The sequence below is a fragment of the Ammospiza caudacuta genome, chromosome 5 (assembly GCF_027887145.1).
Source record: "Ammospiza caudacuta isolate bAmmCau1 chromosome 5, bAmmCau1.pri, whole genome shotgun sequence".
NCBI classification, from domain to species: domain Eukaryota; kingdom Metazoa; phylum Chordata; class Aves; order Passeriformes; family Passerellidae; genus Ammospiza; species Ammospiza caudacuta.
This window is the reverse complement of record NC_080597.1, coordinates 6,607,665-6,627,497: the sequence shown is the minus strand read 5'-3', so window position 1 is coordinate 6,627,497 and position 19,833 is coordinate 6,607,665. Positions and strand designations below refer to the sequence as shown.

Genomic DNA, 19,833 nt, shown 5'->3' with positions numbered 1-19,833 from the left:
GCCAAATATCTGGTTGAGTGACATGAAGAAACTCCAGGGATGGCAGTAGGACCTAACCCTGCTCCTTTACTGAGGTGCTGATTAGACTCTAATTTAGCCAAACCCTGTAATTTCATAAAGCAACGGCTCTTTTTCTCACTGGCTTTTGCCTATTAATGGCAGGGTTTCATTCTAGGGACTTGAATAGCCTGGTAATTGCATTTCCCACTTCTCCCAGTCACATAGAGTGAAGGCTGGCATCCCAGAACAATGACCTTAAAATGTGTCCAGCAGCAGCCCAGTTCTAACGGGATTACAGACCATTTTCCTTTGTGTGAGGTAATAGGGCTGAGATTAGAAAGATTCGTTTCTATTAGAGTAATGAGAGGAAATTATGGAGTCACAATTGGAGGGAACAGTATATTCATTCAGTTGCCTTTCATAGGCTTTTCGGAGTCTGCCTCTGTGGTGCTGAATAGGAAATCAGCAGAAAATCACCTCTCCTCCTGTGATGGGAAAAGTTCTACAGAAAACTTTAAGCATCAAAGGCAGGTCTGCTTTGGCAATGGACTTGGGAATAGCACTAGAGTGCTGAAGCATTGTGGAAGAATTGCAGATGAGACCTGACCTGCTTTTAAGGCAAAGGAGACAGTTCTCTCAAGAAGAGAGAGCAATCTTCTGGAAGGGCTTGGGTGTGTACTTGGAAGAAGGGCTAGGATCTGAAACATCTTTGGAAAAGCTGGCTCTGCTCATATTTTCCAATAGGGAGATGCTGCTTAGATCAGGGTTAAAACATGATTAGTGCCACTAATTTACAAAATGTTTACTTCATGATCATGGACCAATGAATTTATAATTTAATATAGTTTAAACTTTGAACCCCTGTGGACTTATTTCTGAAGTGCCTGCTGGATTTGTCACCATTGGCTGCTTCCTGGCACCAGTTAGTGGTAAGGAGACATGTGAACCATTGGCTACTTCTCCAAGCCATCTTTCCTTGCATTTCTGGAGAAATTCCTTCTTGCCCCACTTATCACTTGCCAAAGTTCTGAAATGGAAATGTGAATTCCACCATTCTTGCTGGAGGAAGCCCTTGGTGCTGTTGCTCCATTTTTATATGTGGGAGGCTGATAAGTGGATGGGCAGATTTTGGACAGTTTGTCCAAACCAAACCTTCAAACATCTTTCTTGATAGCTCTCTGAGCTGCCTGAGTGTGCTGCACCCTCAGCAGCATATGCTTAAAGCCAAAAATCTGCTTTCATTTACTTCTGGACAACTCTGTCTCTGACTCTTCAAGTCTCTTTACCTGAACTCTCTGTTTCTATTGAACATGCACTTGTTCTTTGTCCTGTGAAGTCATGTTGGAAGATGCTGGCACAAAGGGCCATGAATTTTATCCACTGCACAGCCACAGCATCACACCCCTCTGACTCCTCACTGCTGTAGCCCAGGAGCATCTTCCTTCTGCTACAGCTCTCCCTTTGCCCTTGGGTCACTTTAGGTTCTCTAACAGTTAGATCCTCCTAAGAAATCCCAAGACCTTGTTTGGGTTGTGATTGCTATGTCCCTTAAGGCTGAGGCCCATGAAGCTGTTGAGAACTGAACCACTCACCAAGTGGATGCTTTCTCTGGACATTACTGAAGTACCTTGATAAACAGGTGGACGGTGCCTCTTCAAGCATTGCAGTTAAACAACTGAACTACTCAACATTTTATCTGAACTTGTGAAACATTGACCTTGCCTGACAGGACAAATGCAAATCCAATTCATGAAATGGGAAACTATAATTTCTGATTTAGGACTGCTGGCAGGATATTGTATATAGAACCTGGAGGTCAGTGCTTCATCTCAGCTCAGAGCTGTTCCGTGGCTTTGGCTCAGGTGTGAAGCATGATGATGATTTTAGTCTGTATCAGATCAGATCTATAATCTTCCACTTAAAGAAGCCTAACAACTCTGCCTAATTGACCCCCAGCTGGCAGTGTCAAGTGCATATTCCTAGAGTTAGTGCACCATGGAGGCTGAATTCTTCTCTGATTCTTAATGAGGAAGACTCCAGGTCAATCTGAACAGGATGCGGACATGCCAGTGCAAAGCAAGCCTCTACATTCCTGGTCTTGTGTACTCTAAGGACAAATGACCATACACAAAGCTCATAGTCTGGCTTCTTCCACTCCCCTAAAGTCTTCCAGAGCATTGCTTTTGAAAACACACACAAGTTGGAGCAACATTTTTGCTTTGCTAGCACATCCTGTTTGTGCTTCTCATTTCTTTTTCTTATTGAGGTCATGGGCACAAAGATTTTTTTTTTATTGCTTCTTAACAGCTCATCACTTATTCTTCCATCCCCGTAGACTTAATAACCCTGTTCCAGATAGCACCATTGGAGATTGCAGGAAGCTGCAAACAGGCAGACATGGGTCAACAAAGTTCACATAAATATTCCCCCAGCTCACAGCTTTCAGAGTTTTGATTTCAGTCTGACACAAAGATGTGAGCCAAGAGTAATGTCTAGACCCAGATTTGAACTCAGAAAAAGCTTGGGAGTGAGCAGACTCCTCACTTTTTATGGGTATTTTTTACAGTGAGGACTAGCAGCTTCAGTTGCTTTTCAGGAGCCTAAGATGTTTAGAATCACAAAGATGTTTAGTGAATGTAGATTTAGGGCAAATACGGAAACACTTAGAATTATATGCAAAAAATATTTTAGAAAACATCCTTAACATCATAGTTACCAACAACCTTGGGAATCTCTTGCAGGGAGGTATAGTTGGGAAATCTTCTGGTACTATGACCTGGGAGGAATGGCTCTTTCTGGAAGCATCCAAAGAAACAGGAGGCCAATTTCAGATGCATTGTCCCAGTCCTGTAAAGCAGCTCCACCGGGACATTTTGGCACTCTCTCCCACACAAGTATTTCCCTACTCCTCTCCAACAGCTGGTGCAGCTACTTTCAGGCAAGTGTGGAGAAGTAAAGTGAGGAATAGATTGGCTCTTCAACAAGAAAAAAAATACTTCTGGTGGAATCTGGAGTCTCCCTGTCACATTGGTTGCTTTGCTTGCTGCTATCAACACCTTTCTTTAGGAAGGTGGAAGATGCTAGGGGAGAGAGGCTGAAGAAAACACTCTTGAAGTATCCTATTTTGAAACTGCAAAGATGCCCATCAGATGCATTTTCTGAGAGCCTGAAGCTGTATCCAGCCACTGCCTGGCCACATGTTCTTCCAGCTCTTTATTTGCTCCTGTTGCTTATGTGGGTCCTGCCCTTGAAGAATTTAGACCTGGATTCAAGTGCTTCTCTCCCACATGTGCCAGTACTTGCTGGTTTTGGGACATGGTGATATGTGTGCAAGGGGTTCAATTATAGCCAATTTTACATCTGTGGGAGACACATTCCTCAGCTGTTGAGATCAGGTAGTGGCATTAATACTGAGCAATTCACTTTGGCTTGCAGATAATCCACACATTCTCTCTCCTATACTGCAAAGGATTTCTTGTCCGTACTACAGCAACTTTTTGGTACCAGGGGAGTGCAATATAAACACTTGCTCTCTCCTGTGTTTTCTGTGTGATACTGCTACAGACATGCATGGGAAGAAACTGTGCCAGCCTTGGAAATCACCCTGTATCTAACACTAGAAAATGGGCACAGATGCTTTGTAAAATAACGGCAGATGGATGATGGTGGAGCTCACACCATTCATCCTAATCTGCTGCTAATATCATCTGACCTGATCTGCATCAGTCAAGATGCACCCACCCCCAAAATGGAGCCATCCCAGACCTTTGTACACCAAGGTGTGCTCTGTTGAACTTGACAGGTGTTTTCTTGAACCCTCCTTCCACATGCTTGTTAATGGCTTTCAAGGCAGAGACACATAGAGGAAAGAGATGGAAAAAAAAGGGAGAGAGACTGGTCCCAACAAATGTAATAGTGCTACTGTAAGAAAAATGGATGGCAAACATACTATACAGAGAAGAAGAATAACAAGAGAGAAGGAGCAGGAAAAGCAGGAAGATAAAAAATAGTGTAAATGAAAGAAGGAACTGCAGGGAACAAGAAAATATGAGCAGAAGATAAATGAGCAGGGTCCTTGCTTGGAATAATCCTGTTCATGCCACCATTCTTTGGCTGTGACACCATGAGACTGTAGCCTTTTATTACATATTTGCTTATAGTGTGATGCCAATCCAAAGGCCTTTGTCCTTTTGGTGCTCTGCAATACTAACTCACTCCTATGAGGGTTCATATTCTGGTCACCCCTATGGAACAGGCTCTGTGCTTGGATACACTTAACTCTCCCTTTGGAAAAACACCTCTGTGCACTACAGTTCCTTCTCCTGCATGTGGCCCCAGAAGATTTTAACATGCTTCAGTGTTGTTATTATATTACAAAGATTCTATTATCAATACATTGTAAAAGTTCTACATTGCTATAATTTCATACCTCCTTGATGTTTCTTGTAGGCATCTCCTCTAGGCACTGACTCTTCCTTGTCCTCACAGCAACCAACTAACTCCAATTCCCACCAATCCACTCTTTTATAACACTCTTCTTATTGGCTACAGCTGCAGCCTGTAAAGTCAGGCCTATTCCCAATCTCTAATAATTGGCTCAGCTGCAACTCCTTGATGGGGTAAGATTATTTTCTGTACTACCTTTATTTTCTTATATTGTATCCCCCTACACTTCAGGAAGAACTGAAGAGTCTGAAATGCTGAAGAGGAGCACACCGTACAGCTGCTCAGGCCACTTTGAGTAGTTCTGCAAGCAGAAGTAGATAGCTGAGGGAGTGCTTGTAAACAAGTTGGGAGATATTTTGGACTGTTATCTCACCTCATCAAAAACTGCAGAACAGCTGAAGCCTACTCCATTTTCTGTGAGAAAACATCAACCTAAATAAAAGTGTCATAAACAAGATCTGAGTTCAGTGAGATTTTTCTTGTGAGACTGTGAAACCTAATTCTGGCCACATCACTTGGAAGTGTGTTCCACTAACTTTTAACAACTTCTGCTTGGCACATCGATTCTCTAGACACACACCTTTAGATTGTAGTATCATCCCCCTGGAAATTAATTTCCTGGTGATTAGAGCTGTGTGTCACCTTTGTTGTGTCCCACACTGGTATGGTGCTGCTTCCCTGTAAGCAGGTTATGATGCTGTTATTGTTGTCTCTGTGTCTGGGTTGACTGCAATCTCTCTCATTCCCTCTTTTGCAGAAAGAGAGAAGATGGAGATAGGCAACCCTATGTGTACATTGCTAGTGCTTTTTTCCACGTGCCTCCAGAGATCATTGACAAAATATAACCAATATATAACCAAAACATAACCAAAATATAACCAATTCTTGTCATTTCCCAGAATGCACTGATTTGGGTAAGTGGAGATGCACAAACCAGAATGGTGCAGAATGGTGGTGTAAAAATATTGCTGTGCTGTTAAGCACAACTGGATCTGATAAGGATTATACAGAATGTCCTAAAATAGAACATATTGGGCTAGATCCTCCACTGGAATAAAGGCATTTATAGCACCAGCCAGGATACTGCTCAACAACACAATAGGATTGGTTTCAGTCTAGGAAAACTTAATGGGTTTTTTATGATCTTGCCCCAAAAATTCCATGTCTGAGTACAGAGAATAGGGGTAGGAAAAATTTCCATTCCTCATAGGTAAGAAAAGTTGAGGTGCCATAGGGAAACATGAGCTCGTGTGGTCAAATGTGTAAGTTGCTAAGTCATCCTGTTTTCCAAATGGGAATTTTAAAAAGACAGAAAAAGAAATGGGGCCTCAGGGAAGAAATGTGACATGAAGTGGATCAGAGTGTAAGGAAGCAGCAGAGAAAAAATAGGTTAAAAACTGGAAAAGTAGAGCTTTGTGCCTACTGCATAAGGCTGTGGGGGTGGTCACTGCACTGGGGAAAGGAGGAGGGAATGCTAACCATGCTGTTTCTATCTTGGTCGGCAGCCAAAGGGCAATGCAAGCCTCTAGATCTGAGCACAGTGGCAAAGCTAAAATCTGGATAAAGCTGGTGAATGCTGTTTGCATTGTCTGTATTGAGGGGGATGGTGACTTATGGCTGTGTTCCTCTTTATGTTGAGGAGAAGAAGGCTTCTTTCTGTTTGGTTAGACACAAACAGTGACCTTCTACTGGGCTGCAGCACTCACAAGAGATGAAATAGCTGAGATACTTGAGAATGGAAACAAAATTTATCTGAGTTACACCAAGACCTACCTGTGAAGTGGCTCCTCAAGTGCCTTGACAAATCAATTACCCTGATCCCTTAGGAAGGAGCCCAGAGGTGCAGTCCAACCTAGAGTCCACCACAGCAAGTAGAAAAAGAAGACTAGGGGAGCCCTTGCCCAGGTCTATAAATGCCAAGAGCCATGTCCATCACCCAGCTCATTGCTGGACTGGGAGAGCAATGGGCTGAGGGATATGCAAGCTTTCCTTGCCTTGTAGAGGCTCTGCTGCCTCCCAGCCCTGAATTCATCTCATTTTAGCAGTGAAATTCTATCTTCTGCATGATTGCACCGGCAGGCTTTTGTCAGCGAATTTGGTGATGTTCAAACCTGCCTCAGGATGAGAAGCCAAGAGATCTGACTCAAAGTGGCAGAAAGACTGCTGCTGAGAAGCCAAGTTTCTCTTTCCTGGGGTGCTGAGCAGGCAGTAACACTAATGCAGGGTGCCATCTGTTCTTTCTTTCTCTAAAAGGTCGTGTTTACCAAACATTGCAGAAGCAAGAGAGGTCTGGGGTTAAAATAAAAGTAATTAAACCCTGCAGAGGAGGACCTCCTGTGCCTTCAGTGTCCACTTGGTGCTCTTCACACCTCAGTGAAGCACAAGAGCCCTGTTCAAAGCAGTCACAAGTAACCTTGTCTGCAGTGCCAGGCTGTGGGACTTGTGTCTAACCTGCAGAGACAGCACAGCAGCCAGCCCGGGGTGCCAAGCCCCAAGGTGTCACAGGCAGCTCAGAAAGGGGCTCCACTTCCTAAGCTGAGCCTTGTGCTTGCAGCTGGTGAAACATGGATGGGAAGAGGAAAGAGGGGAGTGCCAGAGAGGTGGCCCGAGGGCCATTCTGAGATGTCATCCTCAGAAGGACATATGTAAGAACTACAAGAAAAAAACTCTGACAGCCACCCACAGCACCCAGAAGAGCCAGCCTTGCACCATCAACACCACTTCTCACAGAGTGAGAGCTGCCTTAGCTATTCCAAGCCACCCTCTGGAGGAGCCTCTCTGTCCTCTTGGAAAAGCATTACTCCTCTGGTAGATGAAATTTGTCATGCAGACCCAGGCCCTCAGACTGGTGGCCAGCCCATCTGACCCCTGGACAATCATCTTTGCACCAGGATGGCATGGGGTGGTACTTGAGAAACATTCAGTTCCTGTAGTGCTGCTCTGTAGCAAAAGGCACAACAACACAACACTGTGGGAATTACACAGCACATGAGCATCAAGTTTAAAGACTAAATCTGAAATGAAGGCACTGGCTTTAGCATGTTGGTCCTTGTGGGACAGGAGGGTCTTGTTAGTATTATTGCATTCTCTGCTTAATGTACATCTCACCAAAAAAACTTCAAGTGGTGCTGAAAAGATGTTGCCTGGTTCAGTCCATGTTAAAGGATGTTAAATTTAAGTGATTTCCAATATATTCACTGTACCATACTGTCAAATCTGTTTTACAGGTGTGTGTGTGCCAGACCTTTTATGAAATAAGTAATATATTCTGGGATGGGTAATGAGCTTGGCTAATTACCATTAATTCCTCCTGGGTAAAACTAGTGTGAGAAGATGGCTTGATGCCACTGCTTTGCAAGGTGTTCAATGAATGTAGACAAAATCAGAATCTTGTTCCTGCATTTGTCTTTGTTGGGGGAGACTGTCTGAGAAAGCTGCAGCTTGGCTGGCAGGGGATGATTTGCCAAGATCAAGTTCCAAGTTCCCTGCCTTTCTGGCAGGAGAGACTTTTGCCTTCCATCAGTTTCAGCAGGCTCCCACAGAGCATTGCCTCCAAATCACCCTAAAACTTCAACTTCTAAGCAAATCAGAAGAATTCTTTTGCACTCAGGCCCCCTGCATGTCAGAAATCTCTGAACCTTGAAAAGATCCCATAATATATTACCAAGCCTGTCTCAGCCATTTTTTTTTCCATTGAATTCTGATGAACCCATTCACCACATGTCATGGGTATCATCAGGGAACACTGAAGTGAAATAAACTGAAAAGGCACTTTGGACCCTGCTAAGTCAGCAGTTGTTTTTTTGTTGTTGGGTTTTTTTAGGGTTTGGTTTTGGTTTTTTTTTCCTTGAGCAGGGAAGCTTAGGAAAGACAGAGGAAGAGGTTTTTACAGACTTGGGGTCTGGACTTCATTCTACTGGCATCAGCTAGTGAACTCTCTTTCTAATTCTCTGTATGGTATTTTGTAGGATTTTTTTTATTCTGACATCTTTGAAGCTTTGAAGTGTATATAAGTCTAAGGCCATGAGAGGCAATGAATCAGGCTATTAATCACTTACAGCAATTTAAGAACTGTATATGTACTACAACCAACCAATCCTCATAAGGAGCACTGAGAAATGGATGCAGAAAATTTGTGGTCTTTCACAACTAGTCCAGGTAGTCTTTTCCTCAGTTACAGGTCACAATCCTGCTCTCTGACTTTGAATACTATGAAGAAGGCATTTGGTAAGTTATATATGGGAAACAGAAATATGGTCTTCCTCTGGAGTGACACAGAGAAACAAAGAAGAGCTAAGATCAGCCTCTGCAGTACTTTTATAACACCTCACAGCCCTAGCTTCCTTCTGTATGATTAGCTAGACCTTTTTGCATAACTATTGTACCTGGCAACAAGAACATTCTCTTCTTCAGTTTCTTAAACCACCCACCAAATCCAGTGGAAACACTGCTATTTGTTGTTACTCTGTCATTGCTCTTATTTATGTGCAAATTTTGTTCTTCTTGGAAAAGGAGAGAAAGCACAAAGAGATAAGTTTTGTGTGGTGACCACATGGGAGTTCTGGAGTGATCAGTGACAAAGCTCAGTTTTAATTTCTTACAGGACTATCATTATTGTCCTTGAGAAGAGTGGCTCTTCTGGTCCTTGAGCCCTGTTTAGTCACTCGGCCACCCTGCAAACACTTTTCTGAGATCTCTGAAAATTCCTCTCAGACCATGAATGGATTCTGGTATTTGACAGTGGTGCAATGGAATGTCTGGAGCATCCAACTAGTGTGTTCCTGCCTGCAGGCCTGCCTTGAAATGGCCTTGAGATGTTTGAGGGGAAGGGCCTGTGTGTTGTTTCTCAAGTAATAAAGTATGGGAATGTCTAAGCCTTACAGTCAAGATCCAATAGATAACCATGGTTCATCTCCACAGTTGCCAATTAGAATTGCACTTCTCCTTTCCCAGCTGGAAACAGCTCCTTTCCCAGCTGGAAACATGTATTTCCAGCAGCAAAGAGGTGGTGAGGAGAGTGCAAGGAAGTGCAACATCCTGATGCTCTAGCAGGTGCAAAGCAGTCGTATCTCTCCCAGGACAGACAGTGACACAACAGCTCTGTGCACACATGTGGAGTTGATACAGCTAGAAATGGGTATATGGATTCCCTGGCTTGGTAATTTAGTGTCACTGATTTGGTCTTTATGCTTCCATAAGAGCAGAGAGAGTGATAAAAGAAAGTAATAAAAAACCCTCACTATTATAACATTTCTCCTCCATCTTCTCCCTTCATCCTTCCCTTACTCTAATCCTTATATAAAACCTTCCCAAGAAACCTGCACATAAAAGCTAAGTATCAGAAGTCTGATTTACTTGTTCTAAATAAAAGTATTTATGGGTGCCAGCTGAATTGTCTCAGTGAGAGCTTTTGTCACCACCCTGCCTTCTTGAAACAAGCACTGGGATTCAACTCATAACCCTGATATCCCTGTTTTGAAATGCTGGACTGGGGATAGTACTTTATAGTACTTTATATAAGCCCTGAGTCAGATTGTCTGTAGTAACCATTTCTGTTAACAAAGTTGTCTGCAGCAGGCATATACAAGTGAACTGGTGCAAATGAGCAGGACATACCTGAAATATGAGAGATGTTTTTCACAGCAGATGGAATCTGTTTGTAACAGTGACTAGGCTCGTTGTGGGTCATAAAAGTCATGTAGGAACATCTAGGAAGGAGAGAACAGCTGAATTTGTAGTTTTCCTTTTTACCTGATTGCAAGTGATATACATTATTATTGCAACTTTGAATCAAATAGAATTCAAAGAAATTCCAAACTTTCTCTACCTGACTGTATGACTGTAAAAGCTGTGCATAATGGTGGGATGTGATACTTGAGGACAAGTAAAGAACACTTAGTACAGCTGAAACTGCAGGGGTGATGCTGGAATTCAAACTAATTGACCTAGTTGGAGTTTGGCTGGGACTTTGGGATTCACACCTTAGACTCTGCATGGGACTCTTAATTATTACAGGTGGTTAGAGCAATTTTTTATCCAAGAAACAGAACATGCAATAGCTCCATTCTCCTTCATCCCACGGCCAGGGAGTCTGATTGCTTACTGGCCAAGGGAAAGCAAGTGAATCCCCCTAATTTGCTTAATAACATTTTTTTCCCCAGAGATCTTTCATATACTTTCTATCCTTCCCTTCCTTACTTTTCTTACTGTTTGGTTTTTTTGTTACTGTTTCCATAATAGCTTTTGAGCCATCTTTTGTTAAAAAAGCCTGCATCCTACCAACGCAAATAAACTGTGTCACTCAGGACAGAGGAAAACTTGTTAAGTTTGAAAACTTGTCAGACTTGTTAAGTTTTTATTTATTTCACTGTAGCATCAGTTTTGATTTTTAGCAATGTATTTTATTTCTTATTTGTGGCTTCATCTGTCATTGCTACTAGAAAACCAAGAATTGTCCTTCCCAAAACACTTCCTCAGAAGCAGGTTCAACATGAAAGTAAAGCTGGGAGAAATACAGGTTTGGCAAGTGGAACCATAGGGCTGTAATGGCAACATTCAGACTGCTAATCAAAACCAGTCTTTAGCCCTTTTTTCCACTGGTTAAAAGTCACTGAAGTTTACTGCTGAAGCTGAAATTTCCCAGTTAATTCAAAGGTGAAATAAGTCCGCTTTTTTGTTGTTGTTCCCTGATTTTTTTCACACTAAAAGAACTTAAAAATGGTTCAATGGTTCAGCCATTTTTTTCCCCCCACAACAGAACATGTAGAAACTCCCACTTCAGCAGCAGTGTTTGCTATCATGTCCTGGATAGCACCACAGCCAAACCATCGTGGGGTTAAAATTTCATATTTAGCATAAAAACATCTAGCTGAAAAATGCCTTTGAGTGCTCCAATGGAATCTGAGTTTGACTTGACCGAATTTTGACCCTGAGGAAATTCCATGCATATGCACAATTCCTTCTGTATGGCTGTGTCCACTGGGCTCAGAGCCTGCATGGAGGAGGAAGGCAAGGTTAATGGGTATGTGTGCTTAGCTGATGTCCTTCTCCCAGCACAGAGTCTCTAGGGACCTCAGTAATGCCCTGGGGGATGGTGCTACTCACACATCTGTGGCTGAATGCTCCTTCCAATCTTAGGGCCCTCCTGTGTCTTGAAGAATAACCTAAATGCCTAATGAGGTTAAAGGAGGCTTCTTGAGCAGTTTGGGTTGGTCCAACACGCTGTTCCTCATTGGCCAGGGTCAGAATTGGGTGTGGGGGTGGTACCTAGGGTCTGACAGAACCCAGTCATCAGCAGGTCCGTGGTGTTGTGGCAAGTCCAAGGTCAAGTTAAGGAGTCAGTCTTTGGGGTCCAGACCATGTGTGTCCATGGCCATATAAAGGGGAGAGCTGTGGCAGGATGGAGACCAGCACTCTTACAGTGCTGCTGGATCAGGGACTGGGGAGAGAGCCTGGGGAACCTTGATGTCTGGAAATACTTAAGAGCTGCCTGGAAAAGGCCCAGATTAACTTTATCTGCCTCTGAAAATGGCCCTTCTTTGAGCAGGGAGTTGGAGGAGACACCTCCAGCCTTCCCTCCCAGTCTAGGTTAGTCTGATTCTACAAAGCCTGCTGATTTTACTTATATTGCCAGTGGATGCAGGATATCCTGTGACTGTTACTCACTCAGGCTCTGAACTGTGTGTGACAGAAGACCAAGCAGAGATGCACCCATGAGAGGTGATATCCTCCCCACAGAGCAGCAGGACCGAGTGCTGCAAACTCTTACACACACTCCGTGTTCTACCCAGACCAGCCAGTGGAGTCCTCAGGAAAACAGAGCTAAGCACATGTGCCAGTGCTCAGAGGACCATGGTGTCAGGGAATATTTGCTGGCATTTAGAGTCCATTGAGGCTCCAAGGGGAGTCAGGGGAAGGCAAGCTCTCCATCTGACTGCCTCAGGGCTGACCTGCCCTAAAGAAGGTCACGCTGGGTGCTGTGGCCTTGACTCAGCTGAGCAATTTGGAGTGTGTGTCTTGCTGAATGAGAGCTCATGCATCGAGATGAAAGTGCTTTATAGGGCACAGTCCAGATCCCACTGAAATGCTCGGGCAGCTTTTGCCATGCACTTCAATGCAAATGTGATCAAATCTATGTCACCTGATTTTCCCTTAGGCTGAGGATAAAAACTGCTGCTCTGGTGGTTAAAATCAGACTGGACAGTACAGAGGCTGCCAATAAAAATGTTACAGTGAGATATGTAAGGGAAAAATCCTTTTGTAAGATTTCCTGCTATGTGGATAGACATAGAAGAGAAAGAATTAAAAATAAAGAGTCAAAAATATCTTTAGATGTAGGAAAAATTGTAGCATCAGGAATAGAACAATGCAAACTTTGATAAGGCATTCAACCTAAAAGAACAGTTTTATGCTTAATTTTAATGTATTTCCTGGCTGATGATTATGCAAAGATGTCATTTTAATACTCTTTGACAAAGTTGGTTATATAGCATTTATGTATGAGCATTTGCGTAAGAGACTGATTTCTTCTGTGAATTTATTTTTTAAGTCTAACTGGTGACTATAAGCATGTGTATAAAGAAGAAACTTTCTAAATTTAAATCTTTCATCTTTCTTAATTCTGAAGTTGTGGTAGTGTCTGGCTCATCAGATTTGGAACCTTCTTAGAAGCTGTGGGAATGTTTCTAAATTTGATTGTTAATCTATTGAACAGAAAAGCTGCCATTGGAGAGAATAAACTTCCTTTTAAAGTACTAGTAAATGTGCAAAAATGCTCAGAGGCTTAGGAGGCAAAGTCTATTTACAGCTAGAAGATTTGGACTCTTAAGGGCATACAGCACTTTTGAAAATGAGACTTAAATGCTTCTAAGTAATTTGGGCACTACATAAAATCATATCTAATCTCCCTCTTTTTGCTCTGACATCAACACCAATCATAAAATGATTTATCATCTAGTTGATAGCAGAACTGGTTTTATGTGGAGCAAATCCAAGAGAAAGAGATATATTTCAGAAGTGAATTAAATCATTTAATAGCATTTAAGTATGGGAGGCAATACACATCCTTGGTTTCAGTGGAATTAAATGCATTGGTTCTGTAGTAATTATATCCAAACTGGATATTGTTCTCAGCTGAATGGTCACCCCTTGGAACTGTGTCTGATGGACTTGGTGCAGTAGCAGCCAGAGTCCATGTAGGCTTGCACACTTTTGGAAATTATAAATTATTCCTCTGTAGCCACAAGAAGGAGGCAAAGGTAACAACAAACAAACACTCTCATGGTTCAAACAGAACCCCAGAACAACAAAATCTTGTTTGAAATTGGATGGTTTTGGAACACACTTGGCAAGAGGGGTACAGACTTCCTCATCACTTCAATGGATCAGACACGCTGATCCCATCCTGCCTGGAGCAATATGTCCCATCTCTCAGGGTGCGCTGTGTCAGGCCCTGGTTTCACACACCTGCTGCTGTGGCTGACAGGAGAAAAGAGAACTTTCTCCACAAGATCTCAGTGGCACAGCAATTTGTGGGTGAGGAAGAGGCAGCTTCTTTCATGGAAGCTCTGCAGTCTGTTATGGCTGTATTGGAGACACTCTTTAAAGGGTCAGGATCTCAGGGCTGGCTGGCTCTGTAGCCCCTTTATATTCTCAGCTCTCCAAGAGTTTCTCTGGAAACTCAGCAACATTCATTTCCCACACGCCCTTAGGAACTCCAAGGGGAAACTGGTTCCTTGGGATCCAGGCTCCATGCCAGATGGGACTCAGATGTGCAGAGGTGCTGAGCAGTAGGTGGCAATTGCACAGGGGTGAGGAGAGGTGTCCACAGGCCATGACACCCTCCTTGGCTCTCCACCTCCTCCAACTGCAGCACCTGGAACAGAGGCAACCAGGCAGTTTGAGGAGTCACAGGATTGTTTCATACAGGGGAGCCTGCCCTTAGAGAGGGAGGCATCAGAGCTTTGGATGGATCAACCTCCAATCCTGATCCATCACTGGAGCAGACCCCTGACAGCCCAGGCTCCCTAGACATTTAAAAAGCAGCTCAGGGAACGACTATAGCGAACAGCAACAAACATGGTCATAAATCCAGTATAATATAAACAAATAAAAAAGCAAAACATTGCGTTTTGTTCACAGTGACGATCCCAGCGGTTCCACAAGCAAGAAAGCCGGGTGTGAAACGGAGGATCCGAAGGAGGCCGGCAGACAGAGTGGCCAGGAAGGCAGGTCCGAGCCGCTAAGAGCGCAGCATGAGGAGCTCCAAGAAGAGCAGGCAGCGGGGTGTTCCCCTCTGGTGCAGAAGGCGAGCCTCCACCACACGGGCTCCCCAGTGAGAGTGCAGCGCAGCAAAGGGACGGCCTCGTGTTCCCATGCGGCTGCCTCCGATTATGAGCTCTCCCTTGACCTAAAGAATAAACAGGTACCAAGGCTTCCTCCTCAGGCTGTGGGAGAAGGGGATGGGGAGGGTGGGACTGCATTTGCACTGTGGTGGAATGACTTTCAGCAAATACATTAGCCTTTTGTTCACCTGGGGCTTCTGCCCTGCCTAGCCTCCATGTGAGCCTGATGGAGAAAATAGATTTCCCACCTGTGACTGAGTCACTCTTTCACCCAAACCTGCTGGCATCTGCTTCTTGTTGCCTGGATTCAGTGGTCCAAAATGGACCTAGAAACCCAGCTGTGAGTGTAGGCTTAGAGGTGGGTTGCAGGCAGCCAAAAGCAGCAGCATCCAAGGGTAGTGCCTTGCTCATAAGTGTACAGTGTCAATAGGGCTTCCAGAAACTGGTTGTTCCAAATTACTTCCCTCCTGGGTGAGTCTCCAAGAACCATCTTGCCATCTTGGATCATGCAGGGCAGGCCCCAAGCACACTTCTGCATCAGTATGAGCTTTCAAGAGGAAGCGGGGTTTATTCAATGAGTGTCCTGCACAGTATCTACCATGATGTTTGTGCACTGCTGCCACCACTGCCCTCAGTCCAGAGGAGGATGCTGAAGAGAAAGGCAAGTTTACCAGGCTAAGAAAAAATGATTCAGTCCTAGGAGTTGCATTCTGTGCCTGGGGCTACAGCCTAGCTCCAGAGCACAAGCATGCCCATCTCTAGCTGTGTGTCCCAGTGGACTCCCAGTAGGAGACACTGGGACAGGGGCTAATGGCAGCGAGCCTCCTCCTTACAGGTGGAAAGCATCCCCTCCCTCCTCATCTCTGCAGATTACAGTCCAGGAGAGCGGTTGTGCAAAACAGAACCTAAAGCACAATTTGTGCCTTTGCTCTGGGAAGGCAGCTCAGTCAGAGGCTGTAGGATAGGCAGACCCTGCAGTCTGTGAGGTGAGGAGGACAAGTGTCAGGGGGAGAGTTCAGTGGAAGCTGTGCTATTGCAGCTGAAGGGTCTCAGCTAATGAGGCTTTCACAGAAGAAGCTGCTACTTCTGGGACATCTCTCTACCACTTCCCTCAAGGCACAGATGCTGTCCCTAAACATACATGTCAGATCAATGACCAATAGGTTTCTGAGCAAAAGAGACATCTTTGCTCCCCAGCCCTGTCTTTCACAAAATACTGCATACCCAGACAGAATTCTTGCTTCACACCAGGAAAAAAATAAGAGAGACTAATTAACTGGCTTCACAAGTTAATGTGCATATGTTCAGGGTGGGCCACATCTTGACTGCATGTCCTTAGCCTCCTCAATATCCTACAGCTGCTCTGGTTTGTCCTGGGGAGTGTCTGTCCTCTGTTATTTTAACTTTAAGGTCATGTTGCCATATCATTGTTCTTGCAGCAGAGGCCAAATCTGCCCTGGATTAATGTGAACAAGAGAGACATGTTCAGCTGATTGTTCATTAATGTCTGGTGCCTCACAGAACTGACCATGCAGGGACTGAGCCTATCTCCTTGGTGAAACCACTTTTCTCACACCAAAGGGGCCTTACAATTTGTGTGCCTCTCCAGACCCATGAGTGTCTTCAGTGAATTGCCTGCAGCTCTGGAAGGGGGAATTTTCAGGCAGTGAAGAGTACTAATTCTTCCACTGTAGTATGTGTTTTTATAGGTATTCCTCTCAATTTACTCATCAGGTCATTTTCCTAAATGGGAATAACAGTGATAGGACCTGCACAGTGCTGTCCCAGTAGAACACTACACATAGCAGAACTTGTAATACAGGAATAGAACTCACAGTAAGAGAAGAAAGTGCAAGGGGACATTTCTTGTTTCATTGCACAATTGAAATCACATTTACCTTTAGAGAGAGGACTGAAGGCTAGTAAGGAAGAAGGGTAAAGTGCAGCCTCCTCTGCAAGACTTGGACCAGTCATAGCCCCTCAGCATCATCCTAGAGAGTTGGTGAGTGGCATCATGGCTCCCCTTGCTCCCTACCCTGTTATCATTATAGTGCAACAGTTCTATTGTCACTACATTGCAAAGGTTCCATATTGCCAGAGCTTCATACCTCCTTGATGTTTCTTGTAGGCACCTCCTCTAGGCACTAACTCTTCCTTGTCCCCTCCCTTCCTTCCTCAGCAGCCAACTGACTCCAGTTCCCCTCAGCCAGCCAATCCACTCTTTTATAACATTCTTCTTATTGGCTACAGCTGTGGCCTGTTTAAGTCAGGCCTGCTCCTAATCTTTAGTAATTGGCTCAGCTGCAACTCTTTAGGGGATAAGATTACATTCTATATTACCTTTATTTACTTATATTCTATTCCCCTACGCTACCCCATGAAGCAGAGAATTCTGATAGTGCACAGAGCAGAAGTACTCTGTGCTGGGAGGCTAGAACAGAGACTCAAGTACTAAAGTTCCTCTGTGCTTAGACTCTATTGTAATGTAGGGAAAATGCTTTCAGTCATACATACACTTGGGCTGTGCTGAAGGGCAGCATGTGTCCCATGGATGAAGGAAAAAACTCCATTAACAAATATTCCTTATAGCAATGTCCTCCATTGTGAGAGGCTGGAGGGAAGGAGAAGCATTAGGAATGAGTGACATGTATGCTTTTTAAGTATTTTTTTTCCTAATTTTTTTACGATGCATGCATTACCTTGAGTGACTCAGATTCTGTCCTGGAGCCTGATTCTTTTCTGGCTATAAGATGGTGGCAACCTGGGTAGAAAACCAGTGCTAACTGAGAATAAGTGGTCTCTCCTGGCAGATTTATAAATTTATGCCTATGGGCACCAAAGCCGTGGGGTGTGCACCTCAAATGTTTGGCCATCTCCAGGCCTGCAGTTTGGCTTGCCTTTTGGCTTGCCTTGACCTTGTTAAATCTCCCTTCATACACAATCCCTCATGGCAGTGGATATTTCACAGCCATTTCTAATTCAGCCACAATTGCTCAGAATGAGTGTTCATACTGAGGCCCAGAAATGTATTAAGCTAATTATTCTTTGAAATCCCCCCCTGATCCCCCTCCTGCTCTTCCCCTCCTTTGGCGCCGACTGTCGGATCATTCCCCAGAGAGGAGTAGCTTTAAGCAGGCAATTACTTGTAATTCATGGGGTTTATTAGGAGCAAGAGAAGGCCAATCATGTCTGGCCTTTCTCAGCTCTCAGATGAGAACAGAAGGTTCCTCCAGCCATCCAGACTTATATCTCCATTACCCGTGACTGCTGTGGTGCTAACAGACGCCCTTCCCTCCTCTGCAGGGGAAGAACACAGGCTACAGCTGTGTGAGATCCTTAATTCCTTTGGACTGTCAGTTGGCTCGATCTGACAGCAAATGAGCATGTCTCAGATATCCATAAGCAGCAAATATCTGGGTTACAGCAAAGAAATGAGACAGAGACCCACTGCTAGCAAACAAGGGTGGGGAGGGCACTTCTCTCTATGGGGATGCTGCATAGAGCTCTGCCAGCCTTCTCAAGCATCCCTTGGAACACTCCCTGTCCCTGTTATGCCTGCTGAAAGATACTGTAGGATTCCCCTTGCTTTGGACAGTGCCAGTAGGCAGTCGATCATGGGCAGAACCCAGCCTTGCACCCCTGGTATGAACTAGAAAACAGACTAGTTGATGAGGAGTCCTCTCACTTCAGATCTAGGAGTCCTCTCACTTCATATCTTGTTCTGCTCCTTAATGACTTGGTCCTTTGGGAGGGCTGACATTATGGACTGCAAAAAGCTGGTGATGTTTTTATCGAGGTACTGACAGCTCGCTCTGTTCCTTTGGACTTTTAGAAGGATCTCTCCTCACTAGCTATTAAAGTCTGCCAATTTTGGCACTGTCCTTGCATGAGATAAACTGGCCTTTTACTTCAGATCAGCAATGACATCTTGTCTTGGCCTCTAATAAGATCAGAGCATATGAATTTCTTGTTTTCAGAATGGCTGTCACCTCCTTGGAAACCTCAGATAATTGTAAGACTCTTGCTTCTGCTTTATTTTGCATTTTACTGTTATTCTGTCCCTCTCATTTGTTCCTCTTTTTCTCCTAACACAATTAGCTCTACATTTTCATTAACCAGATCATTATTATTTCATTAACCAGATCATTATTTCAATGGTCAGTTGTCAGTAATAACTGTCTGGGTTGGGGCTTTGCAGGTTACTGGTGTAATTTACATGTATTTGCATGAGCCTTCATCCTGAAGGAATGGGCCAAGGGATAGTTCAGTCTCTTTCCAGGCAGGCCAGCTTTAAAGACATGTCAGGAGTGTTGGTTTTATGGTGGGATTTAAGATGTCCTTGTTTATCCAAAAGGCCTGCTGCCAGGTCTTATGGTAAATTACACTGTACTCATGATTATTGGGGGGGGTGATTTTTAGCAACATTTATGCAGACCATTTCTGGAAGAGCAGCAGTGAAAGCATTAGGCAAATGTTCTTTAAATCAGGGGTAAACAGAGCTCTGAGCCAGCTACCTCTGCAGCTGCAGTGGCCAACCCCATCACTAAGAAAATTACTGGTATTTTTTAGTGCTGGGCTTTGATGTTCACCTTGGAGAGACCATGAGCTCAAGGGCAAGGCAGGCAGGAAACAGAATCACCTGATCACCTGATGTTTGAGCACAAGGCAAAGGCCCCTGCTTCATGTCCAGAGAGGGAAATATGAAAGGATGTGCTCCCCATCCCACTCTCTTCCATAAATGTCAGCCTCCCAGTACTTGCTCCACAGCCAGGACACCAGTGCAGGCACAAAATGGCTGGGCTTAGCTTATTCCTCTCAGCCTGTCATCTCCCAAGGTCACATTATCTTCCTCTACTTCCAGAGGAGTCAGTATTGGAAAGATTCCAGAGGTCATTTACACTTCTCATAGCTGTCAGACCAGTTCTTTACGCGTACCTACATCATTCACTGGTGGTTTTATCTGTAACTTACGTCATGCTATGAAAAAGACGAAGGAAGCAGGTGACACGACATGACTCTGTGAGCTGAGGCTCATGCCTCAGAC

The 19,833-nt window shown here is 44.2% G+C and overlaps 1 protein-coding gene across 1 annotated transcript in view; it reads left to right on the top strand.

Moving 5' to 3' along the window:
• Positions 1–14,786: 14,786 nt before the first annotated feature.
• IQSEC3 (IQ motif and Sec7 domain ArfGEF 3) overlaps positions 14,787–19,833 on the top strand; it is a 30,639-nt gene continuing 25,592 nt past the window's right edge. The window contains exon 1 of the mRNA XM_058805584.1: positions 14,787–14,869. The gene's annotated coding sequence lies outside the window, so the exon portion shown is untranslated. The remainder of the gene's footprint in view (positions 14,870–19,833) is intronic.